At 43.5% G+C, this 21,438-nt stretch overlaps 2 non-coding genes across 2 annotated transcripts; both read left to right on the forward strand.

Moving 5' to 3' along the window:
• The first annotated feature begins 4,952 nt into the window (after positions 1-4,952).
• Positions 4,953-5,090, forward strand: LOC114811555. The gene has a single exon (XR_003759251.1). It is a non-coding gene; the product is annotated as a small nucleolar RNA SNORA7 (small nucleolar RNA).
• A 15,827-nt stretch (positions 5,091-20,917) lies between these two features.
• On the forward strand, positions 20,918-21,055 carry LOC114811901. Its single transcript, XR_003759597.1, has one exon. It is a non-coding gene; the product is annotated as a small nucleolar RNA SNORA7 (small nucleolar RNA).
• The last annotated feature ends 383 nt before the right edge of the window (positions 21,056-21,438 follow it).

Here is a 21,438-nt window from a genome sequence, read left to right on the forward strand (position 1 = left end):
AAAGATTCACATCCCTGGCAAGACAAAAGCTAAGGGGGACATGCTACCTACCAATTATCATTTCAATCACTTAATCCCAATAGAGGGATGAGATAACATCATGGAATAACAAGGCATAACTAAGATTGTACCAGAAAGTCATCTTAACATAAAATCCTATTGGAAAGCAAAAGAGATAAATGGTAAATCTTTTCTCGTCTTACGCTGTCGAGTCATCTCTGACCCATAGCCACACCGTGGTCACGCCTCTTCCAGAACTCCCCACCTCCATCTGTTGTTCTGGAAGTATATGGTAGAGTTTTCTTGGTAAAAATATGGTAGTAGTTTACCACTGTCTTCTCTCTTACAGTAAACTTGAATATCCACCTTAAACTCTCTCCCATGCCGCTGCTGCCCTGCACAGGTAAGTATTGTAGCAGGTTCCTTTCCACTTGCTAGCCACTGCCCAAGGTAGGAAAGGAATGAGTATGCCTTTGTTTGACTCTCCCTCCCATAGTAGAGACTTGGGAGAGTGCTGGAAACTCTCCAGTTGCAATCCTTAAAGAGGAATAATTGGTAAATACCATCATTTAAAACCTCTCCATCCACACTGCTACCACAGTAATACAATCACTCATCCTATTCCGCCTGATTACTGTATCAGACTCCTTGCTGACTTCCCTGCCTCCCGTGTCTTCCCATTCCCATCCATAATTCACTCTGCTGTCATAATCACATTTCTCTACACAAATGTTCAGGCCATGTTTCTCAAATCCTCACGAACCTCCAGTGGTTGCACATCCACCTCTACATTAAACAGAAACTCCTTACAGTTGGCTTTAAAGCACTCAATTCCTTTGACCCCTCCTACCTGAGAAGCAGTTTGGCTTAGTGGAAAGAGTACCGACTTAGGAGTCAGAGGTCATGGGTTCCAATCCCGGCTCCGCCACTTGTCAGCTGTGTGACTTTGGGTAAGTCACTTAACTTCTCTGTTCCTCAGTTACCTCATTTGTAAAATGGGGATTAAAGACTGTGAGCCCCATGTAGGACAACCTGATTACCTTGTATCTACCCCAGTGCTTAGAACAGTGTGTGGCATATAGTAAGCACTTAATAAATACCATTATTATTGTTATCGTTACCTCACCTCTCTACTCGCCTACTACAATCCAGCCTGAACATTTCGCTCCTCTATGCCAACCTACTCACTGTACCTCATTCTCGTCCATCTCCCCTCCAGTCCCTGACTCATATCCTGCCTGTGACCTGGAACTGCCTTCCCTCTTCATATCTGACAATTACTCTCCCACTGCTTCAAAACCTTATTACATGTACATCTCCTTCAAGAGGTCTTTCTTGACTAAGCCCTCTTTTCCTTTTCTTGTACTCCTTCCTGCATCATTCTTACTTGCTTCCTTTATTCATCCCCCTTCACAGCCCCACAACACTTATGGACATATTTGTAATTCATTTATGAATATTAGTGTCTGTCTCCCCCTCTAGACTGTAAGTTTGTTGTGGGCAGGGAATGTGTCTGTTATATTGTTGCGTTGTACTCTCCCAAGGGCTTAGTTCAGTGCTCTGCACATAGGAAGCACTCAATAAATACGATTGATTGATTGATTGATTACAATGCTACTAGGCTTAAATTCTCAAATCACTACACATAACTCGAAATGGTCCCTTGTTTTCACTGTTTTATGTACAATTATCTTTCTACAATGTATACTTCATAAGAATTACAGTTTATTTTATTTCATCTTATCCCTTGTTTTCATGTGTACTCTTGATCAATAAATCAATCATACTGTATACTTAAGAGAATACAGTTTAATAGAGTTGGTAGACACATTTATTGCCCACAATGAGCTCACAGTCTGGAGTGAACTTATAGTCAAGAGGGAAAATGACTTGATGAAGAATATAATAAAGTAAGAATTACTATTACTGGATCAGACCAATGATCCACCCATCTTTCATTCATTCAATAGTATTTATTGAGCGCTTACTATGTGCAGAGCACTGTACTAAGCGCTTGGGATGAACAAGTCGGCAACAGATAGAGACGGTCCCTGCCGTTTGACGGGCTTACAGTCTAATCGGGGGAGACGGACAGACAAGAACAATGGCACTAAACAGCGTCAAGGGGAAGAACATCTCGTAAAAACAATGGCAACTAAATAGAATCAAGGCGATGTACAATTCATTAACAAAATAAATAGGGTAACGAAAATATATACAGTTGAGCGGACGAGTACAGTGCTGTGGGGATGGGAAAGGAGAGGTGGAGGAGCAGGGGGAAAAGGGGAAAAAGAGGGTTTAGCTGCGGAGAGGTAAAGGGGGGATGGCAGAGGGAGTAGAGGGGGACGAGGAGCTCAGTCTGGGAAGGCCTCTTGGAGGAGGTGAGTTTTAAGTAGGGTTTTGAAGAGGGAAAGAGAATCAGTTTGGCGGAGGTGAGGAGGGAGGGCGTTCCAGGACCGCGGGAGGACGTGACCCAGGGGTCGACGGCGGGATAGGCGAGACCGAGGGACAGTGAGGAGGTGGGCGGCAGAGGAGCGGAGCGTGCGGGGTGGGCGGTAGAAAGAGAGAAGGGAGGAGAGGTAGGAAGGGGCAAGGTGATGGAGAGCCTTGAAGCCTAGAGTGAGGAGTTTTTGTTTGGAGCGGAGGTCGATAGGCAACCACTGGAGTTGTTTAAGAAGGGGAGTGACATGCCCAGATCTTTTCTGCAGGAAGATGAGCCGGGCAGCGGAGTGAAGAATAGACCGGAGGGGCGAGAGAGGAGGAAGGGAGGTCAGAGAGAAGGCTGACACAGTAGTCTAGCCGGGATATAACGAGAGCCCGTAATAGTAAGGTAGCCGTTTGGGTGGAGAGGAAAGGGCGGATCTTGGCGATATTGTAGAGGTGAAACCGGCAGGTCTTGGTAACGGATAGGATGTGTGGGGTGAACGAGAGGGACGAGTCAAGGATGACACCGAGATTGTGGGCCTGCGGGACGGGAAGGCTGGTCGTGCCATCCACGGTAATAGAGAAGTCTGGGAGAGGACCGGGTTTGGGAGGGAAGATGAGGAGCTCAGTCTTGCTCATGTTGAGTTTTAGGTGGCGGGCCGACATCCAGGTGGAGACGTCCCGGAGGCGGGAGGAGATGCGAGCCTGAAGGGAGGGGGAGAGGACAGGGGCGGAGATGTAGATCTGCGTGTCATCTGCGTAGAGATGGTAGTCAAAGCCGTGAGAGCAGATGAGTTCACCGAGGGAGTGAGTGTAAATGGAGAACAGAAGAGGGCCAAGAACTGACCCTTGAGGAACTCCAACAGTTAAAGGATGGGAGGGGGAGGAGGCTCCAGCGTAGGAGACCGAGAATGATCGGCCAGAGAGGTAAGAGGAGAACCAGGAGAGGACAGAGTCCGTGAAGCCAAGGTGAGATAAGGTATGGAGGAGGAGGGGATGGTCAACAGTGTCAAAGGCAGCAGAGAGGTCAAGGAGGATCAGAATGGAGTAGGAGCCATTGGATTTGGCAAGAAGGAGGTCATGGGTGACCTTAGAGAGAGTAGTCTCGGTAGAGTGGAGGGGACGGAAGCCAGATTGGAGGGGGTCTAGGAGAGAATGGGAGTTAAGGAATTCTAGGCATCGATTGTAGACGACTCGTTCTAGGATTTTGGAAAGGAAGGGTAGTAGGGAGATAGGACGATAACTGGAGGGGGAAGTGGGGTCAAGAGTGTTTTTTTTAGGATGGGGGAGACATGGGCATGTTTGAAGGCAGAGGGGAAGGAGCCCTTGGAGATTGAGTGGTTAAAAATAGAAGTTAAGGAAGGGAGGAGGGCAGGGGCGATGGTTTTAAGAAGGTGAGAGGGAATGGGGTCCGAGGCGCAGGTGGAGGGGGTGGCACTTGCGAGGAGGGAGGAGATCTCCTCTGAGGATACTGCAGGGAAGGATGGGAAAGCAGGGGAGGGGGTTGGTGGGGGGGAGGGGAGAGGCGGAGGGGTGACTTTGGGGAGCTCAGACCTGATCGTGTTGATTTTCGTGAGGAAATAGGTGGCCAGATCATTGGGGGTGAGAGATGGGGGAGGGGGAGGAACAGGGGGCCTAAGGAGAGAGTTAAAGGTCCGGAACAATCGGCGGGGGTGACGGGCATGGGTGTCGATGAGGGAGGAGAAGAAGCTTTGCCTGGCGGAGGAGAGGGCAGAGGTAAGGCAGGAAAGGATAAATTTGAAGTGTGTGAGGTCGGCTTGGTGCTTGGACTTTCGCCAGCAACGCTCAGCAGCTCGAGCATAAGAGCGTAGGAGGCGGAAGGAGGAGGTGATCCAGGGCTGTGGGTTAGTGGAGCGAGAGCGGCGGAGGGAAAGGGGGGCGAGAGAGTCGAGATGAGTAGAGAGGGTGGAGTTGAGAGCGGAGACCCGCTTGTCGAGAGTGGGAAGAGAGGACAGGGTGGCAAGGTGAGGAGAGATGCTATTGGAAAGACGGATGGTATCGAGAGAGCGGAGGTCTCTGTGGGGCAGTAGCGAAGATTTGCAGGGGGAGGGAGTGTGAGAGATGAGGCAGGTGAGAAGGTTATGGTCAGAGAGAGGGATTTCAGAGTCGGTGAGGGAGGAGATAGTGCAGCGGTAGGAGATGACGAGATCGAGGGTGTGACCGAGTCGGTGAGTGGGCGCGGTATGGTGGAGGAGGAGGTCGGCAGAGTCGAGGAGGGATAGCAGGCGGGCGGCAGAGGAGTCATCTTCTATCCTGTCTCCAGCAGTGATAACAGGATGCATAGGGAACCATCTGACATCCAGTCTAATGGTCAGGGATGTGAAACCCCTATCATCCCAAATCACTTCTTTCAACTGCTTAGCTTTCTCTTTAATATCCCATTCATTTGTCCTGGTATTCATCCAAAACCCTCTCGAATCTGTAAATGTTTGTGGCCTGCCTAACGTCCTGTGGAAGTGAAGTCCTTACAATTACCACCCATTAGCTGGAAAGTAATAATAATCACTTCCCTCTCAGGGTCGCACCTGGAGAGTTTCCAGTACTCTACCAGTCTTGGCTATGGGAGGGAGAGTCAAGCAGAGGTATACCATTTCCATTCCTAGCTTGGCCAGTGGCTAGGGAGTGGAAGGCCATCTGTTATAAATCAAAACTCACCCATGCTGGACAAAAGTGGCATGGAAGAGAGCCAAGGGCGGAGACTCTAATTCACTGCCTGGAAGGTGGCTGTGGCAAACCACTTCAGTATTTTTACCAAGAAAACTCTATGGATACACTACCAGAATGATTGCAGGTGGAGAGCGGGGTGTTCTGGGAGAAATGTGTCTGTGGTGTTGCTATGGGTTGGAAACGACTTGAAGGCATAAGACAAGACATTAATATTCACTGTTCTTTGATAAGCACTTACTATGTGCCAAGCACTGTACTAAACAATGTGAGAGATTCAAGAAAGCCTGAACAGACTCAGTCCCTGTCCCTCCCCAGTTTAAAGCGGAGGGGGACAGGATATTTAATCCCGAGGTCACACAGTAGATATAGAAGAGAGATCACTCCACGGAAGACAATCTCCTCTGATAAATTCATTGAGACCAGTGCTCCCACAGACTCTGAGTAGTTTCTTCTTGAGTCCCTAGGGATTATTTTCACCTACGGGTCTAGTCACTAGAGTGCCCCATGGTGCCATTAGGGAGTTTACCTAGACAACCCACATATTCAATCTGTCACCAATCCTGTCGGTCCCACATTCACAACAGCACTGTTCATCCAAACTGCTAACATGTTAAAAAACCACTCATCCTATCCCACCTAGATTACTGAATCAGCCTCCTTGCTGATCTTCCAACCACCTGACTCTACCAACTCCAGTCCATACTTTATGCCACTGCCCAGATCATCTTTCTACAAAAACGTTCAGGACATACCACCTCCCTCCTCAAAAATCTCCAGTAGTTGTCTATCCACTTCCATAAAAAACAAAACCTCCTCATTGTTGGTTTTAAAGCACTCCATCACCTAGCCCCCTCCTACCTCACCTCACTTCTCTCCTTCTACAACCCAGCCCACATACCTTGTTCCATTAGTGCTAACCTTCTCACTGTGCCCTGATCTCAACTGTCTCACTGCCGACTCCTGGCCCGCATCCTGCCCCTATCTTGGAATGCCCTCCCTCCTCCAATGTGACAATTATGCTCTCCCCCTTCAAAGCCTTATTGAAGGCACATCTCCTCCAAGTTGTCATCCCAAATTAAGCCCTACTTTCCTCATCTCCCATTCTCTTCTGTGTCACACTGACTTGCTCCCTTTGCTCTTTCTTCCCCACTACCGAAGCCCCACAGCACTTATGTATATATCTGTAACTTTACTTATTTGTTTTATCTACCTCCTCTCCTCTAGACTGTGAGCATGTCATGGGCAGGGATTGTCACAGTTTATTTTTGTATTGTTTTTCCCAAGTGCTTAATACAGTGCTCTATACACAGAAAGTGCTTAATAAATATGGTTGAATTAATTGAATCAATCAATCAATCAGTAAAGCTATCTAACTGAGAAACTATGGCCTATGGAAAAGAGTCCAGGCTGGGAGTCGGAGGACCTGGATTCTAATCCCAGCCACTCTCCTTGTCTGCTGCATGATTTTGGGCAAGGAAATTTACTTCTCTGTGCCTCAGTTAACTCATATGTAAAATCAGATTAAGACTGTGAGGCTTATGTGAGGCAGGGACTATGTCCAACCTGACCATCTTGTATCTACCCCAGTACTTGGAAGAGTGTTGACGCATAGTAAGTTCTTAACAAATCTCATTTAAAAAAAACACACACAATCATGATCATAAAAAAATGACAAGATTGAATGAGAAAGAATGCCACTAGGGAGCTTTACCACCGTAGACACACTCTATTGGTCTTGCAGGTTTCCACTGGTCATTTAGTCAGGTTCAAGGTCACTGGTTTACTTTCTAATCCTTTAGAGATCTTTGTCTTTCCTCTTAGTCGATGAATCTCTTCCACTAATTGTGATGGGTTATTTGCTAGGTTTGCGATGGCTAATGCCGTTGTGGAAACGAACAGATTCTGTAACCTAATTTGCACATCACCAATCCTCAGCAATTAGGATGAATAACGTAGTTGCTCACTATAGGACTATTTGGATAAAGTGAACATTCAAAACTACAAACATTTTTCTTAAATTTAAGTCCTTTTGCTATATTGAAGTATCACTCATATAATAAACAACTACATCTCCTTTTCCCCAATTACCACCCTCAGTGATGTAGGGCTACACATTTCTCACTGGAGATGATTAATGGAGGCACAGGACACTTAGAAGATTTTCCAGGGGAAATTTAGCCACATATGGAGAGAGGTTGGGATTAGAATTTGCAACTGCTGAGATTTCAGGCTTAATCCTCAGAGTCTTTCTGCCTTCTTGAAGAAGAAACAATTTATGCTTCAGTATCATTCAAACACAAGCCAATACAAAAGAACAACTCTCAGGTAATTTGGGGGGGCTGACACAGTTCACCCTGCTGACCTTCCTGGGAAATTGAAAGGGTGCAGGAGAACTCCCTTATGGCCCCTCACCCCAGAGTTATTTGATTTATAGACCCATCCCTCCAGGTAATTTTTCTGCATAAACCTTGTGTACTGTTGAAATATCCACAAAACAAATACATCTAATCTCCCACTTCAGGAGGGATTGTTTTAAACCTAAAGTATGATTAGTTTTGACATAAACCATGTTATCTCTCTAATTAAATGCCCTGGTGGGTTACTCTATGTTGAAAAGATGCTCTTACCCTTAATGACAAGTATAAATGAGAATAAGAGCTCCATCAGATGGAAGATGTCTCCCATGGCAGCCTGTTTTCTGGTGGAAAAGCATAGCATTTTGGAGCTATGCAAATTAAATGGCTCAAGAAAACTTTCTCTTCTCACTGAAGTGCAGAGGGTGGCTCTCCTGTCCAAAATTATTTGTTTCCAGTCTCTAAATCCATTCACATTGACTCCTAAATTTTTCCATTCCATTCACTTTAGTTGTCTCCTTTGAGTGCTGTTCCTATGCTGATCTGTACTTCTTAAGTGAGCTACCTAATGGATTCCATCCCATAGTCCTCTAGCAATTCTCTAGTCAAACAAGTATAAAAGGCTGACATGCACTGTACTAAGCACTTAGGAAAGAACAGGAGACAGTTGAGTTGTCTGTAATAGTTTCAGAATGCCTAGAAAGGACAAGCACTGATCGTAAATTTGATAATGATGGCGGTATTTGTTAAGCACTTACTATCAGCCAAGCACTGTTCTAAGTGCTGGTGTACATACAAAGTAATTAGGTTGACCCACATGGGGCTCCCAGTCTTAATCTTCATGTTACAGATGAGGGAACTGAGGCACAGAGACGTTAAGTGGCTTTCCCAAGGTCACACAGCAGACAGGTGGTAGAGCTGGGATTAGAACCTACATCCTCCAACTCCCAAGTCCGTGCTCTTTCCACTAAGCCACACTGTTTCTCCACCAGGTGATGACACCTTGACAGCAGGTATCATATGAATTATATTCTATTCTCCCAAAGACTAAGTACAGTGCACCGTACACAGAACACGCTCAAATAATACTATTGATTGATAGATGTATTCCTTTTTTATGGTATTTCTTAAGCACTTACTATGTGCCAAGCACTGTTCTAAGTGCTAAGGTAGATACGAGGTAATCAGGTTGGACACTATTTCCCACATGAGGTCACAGTCTTAATTGTCTTTTTTTTTAAAGATGAGGGAACGGAGGCACAGAGAAGTGAAGTGACTTGCCCAAGGTCATGCAGCAGACAAGTGGCAAAGTCATGACTAGAACCCAAATCCTTGTGACTTCCAGGCTAGTGTTCTATCCACTAGGCAATGCTGCTTTTCAGCTGCCTCTGGCTTTGTGACTCTCTGATCCTAAAGAGGGCAGACTAGGCACATACAGATGGAAACATTACCAAACATAAACCCACAAATATATACCTAGGGTAAGTCACAACACTTTGTTAAATGGTAGTATGTGCTAAGCTCTGGGGTAGATATTAGCTAATCAAATTGGACACAATCAGTGTCCCACATGGGGCTCACAGTCTTATTCCCCATTTTGCAAATGAGATAACTGAACCACAGAGAGGTTAAGTGATTTGCAAGCGTCATACAGTAGATAAGTGGCAGAGCTGGGATAAGAACGTATGTCCTTCTGACTCCCAGACCTGTGCTCTAACCATTCTACCATGCTACGTCTTCAAAATATCGTCATGTGAAGTGAAATAAGGCACTGAAATAAAATGTTATTTCCTGAAGAAAATGGGCTTAACGTGAGAGGGCAGTAAGTAATCTAGGTACCAGGTCCCATTCCAAAAGTTCTTTCTTTAACTTAACATTAAGGATGATGGGAATTTTTGTTAAACTGAAAAGGATCCTGAGTCACATGATTATTTCTTGCTCCACTCCTGAAAGGGTAAGTGGACTGCCATTTTCCCAGCACCTCTTCTGTTGTGTACTTTGCCCCAGCTGGGTTTTTGAAAATGCCATTTCATGATGATGATGCTCTTTGGTTAAATTCACACAGGACAATCTGAGGAGAAACAACATGTCAAATCAATTCATAAACAATGCATAATTTCCAGGGAAGAATTCATGTACACCAAAGCAAGCTAGAGAATAAATGTTCTGTCTGCTCCACTTTTTAAAATATGTCAGCAATAAGATGGCTGCTTAAAATAAAATCAAATCTTGAGTGTGGCAATCATTTTTCTAAAATTTATTTATCTTTTGCAACAACAACAGAAGGTTCTGTCATCTTGTAAGGTGTTTGCCAAGTAAAATAATATGTTTCTAGTTCTTAAAAGTTAATTTGTTAATTTTTAGGTGTTGGTATATATGAAGAACTAAGACATCATTTATAAAGTGGCAATTTAAATTTTCCTCTTATTTTTCCATCACTTTGAGGTATTCTGAAACCTCATTCACTCATTCATTCATTCATTCATTCAGTTGTATTCAATTAGCACTTATTGTGTGCACAGCACTGTACTAAGTTCTTGGAAAGTACAACTCAGTAACAGAGACAATCCCTACCCAACAACGGGCTCACAGACTAGAAGGGTAAGACAGACAACAAAACCCTAGCATCAAAATAAATAGAATTACAGATATTCACACATCATTAATAAAATAAATATAATAAATATGTACAAATATACACAAATGCTGTGGGGAGGGAAAAAAGGTCGAGCAGAGGGAGGGAGTTGGGGTGATGGGGAGGGGAGGAGGAGCAGAGGAAAAGGGGGGCTCAGTATGGCAAAAAGGGGGCTCAGTCTAGTCCTTTTCCTGGATGCTGAGAAAGCTGGAATTTATCTATTTTCCCAATTTTTGTCATCCCTGCTTTTGTAATCTAGTAGTTGATTTTCACAGTTTAGGCTGCTATAAAGGAATCATATTCCCTTTGGAAATATTATCTTTCAGTCAGTCAATCAGTGAAATTTATTGAGCACTTAACGGTTTTCAGTACACTGTTATTAAGTTCTCTACAAGGAATAGCTGCTTCTTCACCTCAGGTCTTCTCTATAGTTATGAAATTAGTTTCCTTTCTCAAGATTTGATTCAAAGAATGCACCCAAGAACTCCCAAACATGACATAGCCACCATGCAGCAGGGTCTGATGGAAAAAGCATGGGACTGGCAATCAGAAGATGCATGTCCTGATACTGGTGTGCTGAATGACCTTGGGTAAATCACCTCACTTCTCTAGGCCTCAGCTTCCTCACCTGTAAAACCGTGGTGAGGTTTTGCCTTCCCCCCTCTCTTCGATTATGAACCTAGGGTAGAGCAGGTCTGTGTCCCATTTGCATATCTTCTATCTATCCCAGTGCTTAACACATAGTATGTATTAATACTGTAATTATAATTATTATTAAGTTAGGCAGTTCTCTTTTGTTTTCCATGCAACCAGTTCCAAGTGTTAAATGACAGAGTCTTGGAGTTGATATTTTCTAGTCAGGGTAACACCAAGGTAACACTGGAGGACCTTCTTGGAATTGGATATCAAGACCTGGACTCGAAAATCAGTGAGATCTGCAGATTCTCTTGGACCAGCAATTTGGTTGAATGCTTTGCACATTTTCTTCCTTTTGCCAATGGATTATACTTGCCCATCTGCTGTGTGGCAGACATAATATGAATTAATGCAGTCTAATAAATTATCATTAAAAATTCAATTCAGTTTCCAAAATAAATTAATATAAATTAAAATGTCCTGATTTGGGCTTCAACAGTGCCTTCCTCTGTGGCCCTGAGTAAGCAAGCCACTTAACCTCTACCTTAGTTTCTTCATACAGAGATGATAACAATTATTTACCTATCACATAGGGGGGTACTATAAGGATTAATTAGCTAATGTTTGAAAAGTGCTTTAAAGATGAAAAGAGCTGTTTAAGTACTGCTATTAATAATGCATCTTTTTTCATTGGCTTACAGGATTCAGACTCTTTGGAGGCTAAATCTACTGTTTTCCTTCAGGCTTCGCAAGGGCTCTTGTTTACACAGAGGCCTCTGGGATTATTTTTTCTTTGACAAATAACAACTGGCATATTGTTAAGCACTTCATATGTGTTAAGCACTATATTAAGTACTGGGGTGGATGAAAGATTAGCAGATCAGACACAGTCCCTGTCCCACGGAGGGCTCACATTCTAAGTGAGAGGAAGAATAGGTATTAATTTCCATTTTGCAGATAAGGTAACTGCAGCACAGAGAAGTTAAGTGACTTGCCTGAGGTCACAAAGCAACTGGTCAGTCAGTCGTACCTACTGGCCACTTACTGTGCTGAGTACTGTACTAAGAAATTGGGAGAGTACAATATAACAATAAACAGACATATTTCCTGCCCACAACAAGTTTACAGACTGTTAAACTACTTATAACAGGCAACACCCACAGAGATTTTTCATTGACAAAGCTGAAGCGGTCAGTGGGCATCACAAATAACAGAATTGGGTTGTCACCCAATTGGTACCCATTTCTGTTATTTACAACACCCACTGACCAGCATACTGTATGATAGCTACCTTTGTAATTCATGAAGAGGGCAAGTGAGACAAATATTTTGGGGTCCCAGAGAAGCACATCGTCAAGGGTTGCAGCATGGTCTTAGTATGGTGGGAGATGTGAGGACTAAGCAGTTCCTCCTGGTCTGCACTGATTTAGAAAAAAAAAAAAACCCTTTAATTTCCCAGTCACAGATGTTTGGGGAAGACTCTGAGAATCAAAAATGCACCAAGATCTGCACACAGCTCTGCACCTGAGAATCTTGACACACAGATTTTTTTTTTCAAGGATAAAAAGCTGAATGCTGCCCTTGAATTCAATTGCCCAAGCAACCCACACTCCTCTGATGCACAGATGGACCACAAAGTAGAAAACATACTCAAATAAATCCAGCTTTTCCTCTGGGGAACCGATATATCAAGAATGGCATTGTGGTGGCATCAAAGGTCTGAATCAAAAGAATGTTGAAGCAGCTCTGTTGTACAACCAGCTATAGGAACTGGAGATGGAGACACAAAAACCGCAGATACCACATCCAACTTCACAAGCAGTTCCATGTTCATTCATTCAATCTTCAATCATATTTACTGCATTTACTGTGTGCAGAGCACCATACTAAGTGCTTGGGAGAGTACAATACAACAATGAATGGACACATTTCCTGCCCACTACAAGCTTACAAGTCTAGAGCAGGGGAGGCAGACATTAATCTAAATAAATAAATAACAGATATGTACATTAGTGCTGTGGGGCTGGGATGGGGAATGAACAAAGGGAGCAAGTCAGGGCAATGCAGAAGGGAGTGGAAGAAGAGGAAAGTGGGGCTCAGACAGGAAAGGCCTCTTGGAGGAGATGTGCCTTCAATAAGGCTTTGAAGTGGGGAGAGTAACTGTCTGTTGCATTTGAGGAGGGAGGGCATTCCAGGCCAGAGGCAGGACGTGGGCAAGGGGTCAGTGGCAAGAAAGACATCTTTGTTAAGGAATACTCAAATCACAGACCCAGATGGCCAACAGTAAGCATTTGGAATGGAGTTAGTATCGGATGCCTGCTGATGAGAAGACAACTTTGCCAGGCTATATACCCCAGGAAAATGCACAAATCCAAGTGGTTTCTCTAAGGTGATCTGATGCAAAGGTGACAGAGGAAAATGTGATGTATGTGCCCATTGTACATATAATGAGACAGATGAATAGGATTGACTTTTCCGACTCATAGAATTAAAGCATCTATTCCTTTTCCTCACTTGGGCTTTGTAGTAAAGAAAAGAAAAACCCAGAAAGCAATACTTGTAAAAGCAGACAACCCCTTCAAAATTTTGTGTTTTTCTTCCCACACCCTTCTTCAGGAAATTCAACTGCTAGAATAAAACAAAAGCAGCAATAGATTGAAGGCAGAAGGGCCTTAGAGCGAAGGCTCACCTTTTCTTCATCTTGCACAGTTGTTCCTTCTCTGTGAGATAAGGATGGAGTGTCAGCCTTATCTTTGAATTATGTGGCTTTTATTGAAGAGCTCCCAATCCTACTGTTGAAATGCTCTCACACACACACACACACACACACACACACACACACACACAGAGGAAAGAAATCTACCTTTTAAAGAGAAATGTAATATTTTCAGGACTCTTTCTGTGCTTTAGGTAGCCAGGTATGGAGCCATAATTCCTCCCAATACTTCCACCTAATATACTTTAGTTCCCTGATTTGTGAAATGCTTTTTGATTAGTAGTGTACTCTTTCCTATATAATCTAATCTTTTTAATGCCAATGTAAATTATTACTTTTCATGACTAGTATTTATATCCATGGTGATGCCCTTGCTGGTTAGATTGTGTTTTATATGTCTGTTTTAATGAAGGTCTGTCAAAGTGTGGTGAGACAAGTGTTTCTGCCTGTCAGAGATCTGTCTCTCTAGAAGAGCTGAGGAAATATGAAAACAACAGTGGGAGAGGTTTAGTTCTGGTCCCATATTTCTTTTATGCATGAAGTGTTTGAGGAGCAGCATAGTCTAATGGAAAGAGCATGGACCTCAAAGTAAGAGGACCTGGGTTCTAATCTCAGTTCTGCCACCTGCCTGCTGTATGACCTTGGGCAAGTCACTTCATCTACTGTGTCTGTTTCTTCATCTATAAAATGGAGATTAAATTCCTATTCTCCCACCTACTTAGAATGATCTCCCATGTAGGGACGGGGACTGTGTCTGATCTGGTTGTGTTGAATTTATCTCACTACTCAGTACAATTCTTGCAGCATAGTAAGTGTTTAACAAATAATAATGTTCTTATTCTGCACATTCTAAACTTCCCTTTGTGCTCTATGCCCCATCACTCATCCTATCCCAGCTGGGTTACTGCATCAGCCTCCTCGCTGACCTCCCAACCTCCTGTCTCTCTCCATTCTAGTCCATACGTCACTCTGCTGCCCAGATCATTTTCTACAGAAAGTTTCAGGGCATGTTAACCCGCTCCTCAAAAAACTTCAGTGGTTGCCCATCCATGTCCTCATCAAGCAAAAACTCTTCACCTTTGGCTTTAAAGCACTCCACCACTTTGCCTCCTCCCACCTCACCTCATTTGTCTGGAATTGCCTACTTCTTGGAGAAAGTCTTCTGAGGGCTTCTTTGTGCTTGGCAGAAGCACGTGACATTAGGACAGTGCCTGACAAAAGGTAGAAAAAGCAAGGCATACTTTCCAACAGTCTAGTGAAGCTACTAGTAAGGCAGTAGTGGGTATCTTCATTAGGAGATACTGAGCTCTTCCCAGTAATAATAATAATAATGATGACATTTCCTAAGTGCTTATTATGTGTGAAGCACTGTTCTAAGCACTGGAGAATCTACATGGTACTCAGGTTGTTCCACGTGGGGCTCACAGGCTTCATTCCCCTTTTACAGATGGGGTAACTGAGGCACAGAGAAGTTAAGTGACTTGCCCAAAGTCACACAGCTAAGTGGCAGAGGAGGGTTTAGAAATCACGACCTCTGACTCCCAAGCCCTTGCTCTTTCCACTAAGTCATGCTGCTTCTCCATAGGTCCTTGCTTTCTTGCTTTGCAACCTTAACTTCACTTAACTCACTTAAGTCACTTAACTTCTCTGCGTCTCAGTTCCCTTATCTATAAAATAATAATAAAAATAATAATGGTATTTGTTAATAACTTACCATTTGCAGGCCCTGAACGAAGTCCTGGGTTGGATTCAAGTGAATTGGGATGGATGCAGTCGCTCTGCCACATGGGGCTCACAGTCTCAATCTCCATTTTATAGATGAGGTAAGTGAGGCACAGGGACATTAAGTGGCTTGCCCAAGGTGACACAGCAGATAGGTGGAGGAGTTGGGATTATAGCCCATGAACTCCTGGCTCCCAGGCCCGTGCCATATCTCCCCCTCAATCTGTGAACCCTATGTCAGTCATAGGGAAAGGCAGGTATCATGAGCCCCATTTTCAAGATGAGTAAACTAAGCCCAGAGAAGGTAAGTAACTGGTCCAACTTCTCACATTATGTAAGTGGCAGAACTGAACCTAGAACCCAGGTCCTCTGACTCCCAGTCCCATACTCTTCCCCACTAGACTCCACTGGCTCCATCTGGAAGTAGATGCCAACTTCATCCAAGGTTGGAATTTTAAATGGATCCAGGCACAATGGACAAGTTGTGTTTGTGTGAGCTGCCTCACATCTGTCATCAATTTTCACTTGCTACTTTTGGCTCCCACCCACAGACATTTCCTTCTAGTGGTTGCCTTTAGGGTGCTAAAAGCAAAGTGAAAGGTGATACATTCTGTCTACATTCTGTTCATATTAGCAATCTGGTTTGGAACATCACAAATGATGCACTATATACAAAGCTCTAAGCATCTAAGATAGTCAGTGTGGAGATATAGTTATTGTGGCACATTTTCCCTGTCTCAGAGAGCCCAGACCCCGTACTTACAAAGGAAGAGATTTATTGATTAGATTGGAGTGGGGTTGAGAGTGTTCCTTGTGTAGAAATCGGCATTGCATAACTAAGGGAGTTGTTAATTCTAGAGACATTAATAGATGCTTCTCAATAGGCTCTCTCTCACTATTTTTCCAAATTCCAGTGAAGGCTAAACCAAAATAAATTCCAATTGGAAATGCTTTCTGATGGAAAATACCACATCATTAATCAAATTAGACATCTAAATTGGGAAGAGATGAATTCTGTCACATTTTGGACTTGTTCACCATCTCCAAATATATTCAGCTATGGAGGGTTTCTTGAAAGTCAATGGAACAAAATGCCAATCACGTTCATCCCTAATTTTCAAATGCATCTGTCTTTTGAATTGAAATGTAACTCATATGTTTCAGATTCTTGAACATATCAGAGCTTCAAGGCTCAGGAAGGTTTGAGGTTTTTTTTATTGAAATTGTTCAGCCTTTGATTACAGAATCAAAATGTAACTGAACTTACTCTATGTGCTGCAGGCAACTCCAATCATCAAGGACAATGTTGTATCGATAGATTTCTTCTAATCATGGGAGCTCCATATACTAGGGAGAAATATACTATGAAAATGGATCTTCAGACAATGATAGACAGTTCTGAATTCAGAAATCTAAGACTCATTAGGAGCCAAAGTCTTACAGTGGTAGAAAAAGCAGTTTAGAAAAAAGTTGTAGTAACTAAATGGAGACGAATATAAGATGATTTTTATCTCATTAAAAGTGTCACCTGCCAAAATTTAAATACATATCTGTGTTAAGAAGTGATTTAATAGAGATCCACATTATGGATTGTATTTTCAGTCCTAGGTCCATCAGTGCTGTTACAATAATTTAACCTTAATTTTAACCATATTAATTGGTTTCCATGATGGTGTTAATGATGAGGTAAAATTCCAAGGATAATTGAAGAGTTTTTATCCATCCATCAGTCCAGAGGTATTATTGAGCATTTCCTGTGAGCAGACCATTATACTAAGTACTTTGGAGACTACACAATAGTTAAAAGATAGGAAACACAAAAGAGAAGCCCTCAAGGATCGTATAGTCTAGCCAGAGAAACAAAAAATTAGACTAAAGTTTGGGCAGTAATAAACTGTACAGAGAACTTACCAAAGTGCTATTGGGACTGTGATAACCTAAGTGCCTTGATGACACAGCACTGAAGTGACAGTCACCTTGACTTGCTCCCTTCATTCAATCGTATTTATTCAACACTTACTGTGTGCAGAGCACTTGGAAAGTATAATTTGGCAACATTTAGAGGTGATCCCTACCCAACGAAGGGCTCACAGTCTAGAAGGGGGGAGATAACCAACAAATCAAGTAGACAGGCATCAATAGCATCAAAATAAATAAATAAAATTATAGATTATATGTACATTAATAAAATAAATAGAATAATAAATATGTACAAATACACACAAATGCTGTGGGACGGGATGGGGGAAGGGCAGAGGGAGGGAGAAGGGGCGATGGACAGAGGAGGAGGAGCAGAGGAAAAGGGGGTCTCAGTCTGGGAAGACCTCTTGGAGGAGGTGAGCTTTCAGTAGAGCCTTTTAGCTCAGACCCTTCAGTTGGAGGATAGGCAGTCCCCTTCCTCCCCACCCTCCAGGGTGACCACCCCTCAAAATCTTTTGTTGTTCTCCCCTCCCAGTTCCACAGTATTGTTGTACATATCCATAATTTATTTATTTATTTATAGTCATGTCTCTCTCCACTCCCTTGACTGTAAGCTCACTTTGGGCAGGGAATGTGACTGTTTATTGCTGTACTGTACTCTCCAAGCTCTTAGTGCAGTGCTCTGCACAAAGTAAGCACTCAATAAATAGGATTGAGTGAATGGATGACGGTGAGGTGGGGAGATCACTCAGGGAAGTTATACTGGAGGAGTTGTGAGCTCAGAAGAGGTTCAGAGCTGGGGGGAGTTGTGGTCACTTAGATATGGAGCCTGAAACACCTGAATGAACTCCCATAAACAGGAACTGAAAATGGGAAGCTGCATGGCACAGTGGAATGAGGACAGTCTTGAGAGTCAAAGCACCTGACACCTGAGTTCTAATTTCATCTCTGATACATGTCTGCTGGGTGTCCTTGGGCAAGTCACTTAATCTCTCTATGCCTCTCTTTCCTCATCTGAAAAATGGGGATTAACTATTCATTATCCCTCCTTCTTAGCATCTGAGTCCCCTATCCATAATTTATTTATATAGCTGGAATTTATTTCTATATCTGTAATTTCTTGGTTTATATTATTGTCGGTCTCCCCTTCTAGACTGTAAGCTTATTGTGGTCAGGAAACCTATTTATAGACTCCATTGTATTGTACTCTCCCAAGGCTTAATACAGTGCTCCACACCCAGTAAGCCCTCAATAAATATGATTGATTGATGTGGGTCGTAGATGTGGGTCTGACCTGTTTATCTTGCCCAGTATAGTCTTGCTCAGTGCTCAGTATAGTCACTTATCAAATACCAAATACCATCATCATCATCACAGTTATCATTATTTAGCTTGTATCAACATAATACCAACAGCTTTATGACAGGAAGTGGACCAGTATATTCCACTGTGGATGTCAGTGCCTTACCACGTAAACTGGAACTACCCACTCTAGTTGTTTTGTTTTGGCCTGAGATATATTCATCATTTTTGGTGTTGGACATCCAGTTTTTAGCCGGACGGTCCTAATGCCCTTGACAACTTCCATCCAGGGTACGAGCACTCTAAAGTCTGCATGCTAATACCCCCTGCAGTTGTCTTCATGATCTGCTTCTGTCACCATCCCATGGGCTCTTAGATCCCAGAAGCCCTGGAAGCTTCCATTGTTCATTTAGCTTAACCTGCTCCCTGAGAACTGTTTGCTGAGGTTTGAAGAAATGGAAAATGATCTGCTCCCCCAAGAATAGCAAACTCTCTGATACAGGCACAGTAATGCAAGCACACACACACACACACACACACACACACACACACACATCATTCGGATTCACTCTTCGATTTAAACAAATGACCAGATTGACTTGCTTAAAGACCACTTACAGCGTTCTGCAAAGGTAAATGCTCAGTAAATTCCATCAGTTGATTGGCGGCAATGAAATCTCAACCTAGGAAATAACCACCAATAGCCAATCTGTAGCAAAACCAATTCATGCATTAATTATTGAGTGCTTTATGGGTGCAGAACACTTTACTAAGTGTTTGAGGCTGGAAGATAGCCAGTTGATTTACAAACACTATGAATAAAAATGATGGATTTTCAAATTTTTTTACAGGTAGACTTAAAGCGATAGAGAGCATGTAGGTGCTGGAGTTGGTTAATGCAGGGGTAATGGTGGAGAAGGGAGAGAGTGGTGACGGCCTATATATGGGAACAGCTGAATGGATTCACAATAAAGCTTGGGAACAATCATTCTTAGCAATGGATAACTCGAATCCAACTCCTTGTCCTATACAGCCCTGTCTCCCTCATCCATCTGGGCCGAGGTTTGGACTCCCCTGGACTGGTTGCTTCCCCAGGCTGCACAGGCACCAGAATATAAAACCCCAAGGCAGGTGTGGGGCCGGTCTGAAGGGGCGGAGGGTTGGTCAGACTATGACTGGCAAAGTCTCTGGTCACCTCCACATTAAACAGAAACTCCTTACCATTGACTTTAAAGCACACAATCACCTTGCCTCCTCCTACCTTACCTTCCTACTTTCCTACTATAACCCAGTTTATATACTTCGTTACATAATTAGCTCCTCAAATGCTAACCTTCTCGTTGCACTTCGATCTCATCTATCTTGCTGACAACTTTTCACCCTTGTCCTGCCTCTGGCCTGGAACTTTCTCCCTCCTCACATCCGATAGACAATTATTCTCCCCAGCTTCAAAGCATTAATGAAGGCACATCTCCTCCAAGAGGCCTTCCCTGATTTCCTCTTCTCCCACTCCCTTCTGCATCGCCCTGACTTGCTCCCTTTGTTCATCACCGCTCTCAACCCTACAGCACTTATGTACATATCTGTCATTTATTTATTTATATTAATGTCTATCTCCTCCTCTACAATCTAAGCTCATTGTGGTCAGGGAATATGTCTGTTATACTGTAATATTGTACTCTCCCAAGCACTTAGAACAGTGATCTGCCCACAGTAAGCATTCAGTAAATATGATCAATTGACTGACTGCCCGATTTACTGACCTTCTGAGGCTGGAGCCTTGGATAGCTATGCACTTAAGCGATTGGCAAATGCTCTAATTAAGGGAATGACAGTGGCCCATCCAGGGACATCAGACTTAGTGGCTCCTCCTCACCTCATGGAGCCTCGGGTGGGGAGGGGGGAAGGAAAAGGAGGGAGAGATTGCTGGCTACCACATCTGACCCCTCAACTCCTCAGGAATGGGGGTCCTCTCTTCTCAGGAAAAACAAGGCCAAGACCCAATACCACCCAGTGCATTGGGATGGAACTGGATAATGTCAGGAAGATTTCTCTCCCTGCAGACATTGCCAGAAGTGAGGTGGCAGTGGGGAAAGAGAGGTGGTTGGAGCGGCAACCACGAAGCCTATACGTTTCCTGCACCTGGTCCTCTAATGTGTCACCTCCTGTATTCATGGACATAGAATTGGTGGAGACAATTCCTTTTAGCTCACTTTTGCTGACTGTGCATGAATTACAGACCCTGGACCCCCAGACCCTCTTATGCTTCCCATAACAGTGACACCATGGCTTCATTATCTATAACAGTACCCTTACCATCCCTAATCAAAACTCTACTCACCACATCCACTCCCTTAGCCCACCTAACCTGGACTCCTTTCCCCTTGTCCATTCCCTCTATTGTGCCTGACCCTCATCCTTCCTGTCACCCTGCTTACTGCTCCCTTTTTTTTAAAAAAAATGCATTTGTTAAGCACTATGTATCAGGCTCTATATTAAGAGTGGGGATAGATACAAACTCACCTTTCAGGATCACACTTGGAGAATTTCCAGTACTCTACCAGTCTCAACTATGGGAGGGAGAGTCAAGAAGAGGCATATCCATTCCATTCCTAGCTTGGGCAGTGGCTAGCGAGTGGAAGGCAATCTGCTACAAGTCAAACCTCGCCTGTGTTGGGCAGCAGCAGCATGGGAGAGAATCGAGGGTGGAGACTTAGGTTTATTGCATAGAAGGAGGCAGTGGTAAACTGCTTCCTTATTTTTACCAAGAAAACTCTTTGGATACACTACCAGAACGATTGAGGATGAAGGTGGGACATTCTGGAAGAAATGTGTTCCTGGTGTCACTAACAGTTGGACACGACTTGACAGCAGAAGGCAACAGCGACAAGAATCAAGCTAATTAGTTTGGACACAGTCCATGACTCACATGGGGTTCAAAGTTTTAATCCCCATTTTACAGATGAGGTAACTGAGATCCAGATAAGTTAAGTGACTTATTCAAGATGATAGAGCAGACAAATAGTGGAGCCCAGATTAGA

This window comes from Ornithorhynchus anatinus, chromosome 4 (assembly GCF_004115215.2).
Source record: "Ornithorhynchus anatinus isolate Pmale09 chromosome 4, mOrnAna1.pri.v4, whole genome shotgun sequence".
Taxonomy (NCBI): Eukaryota; Metazoa; Chordata; class Mammalia; order Monotremata; family Ornithorhynchidae; genus Ornithorhynchus; species Ornithorhynchus anatinus.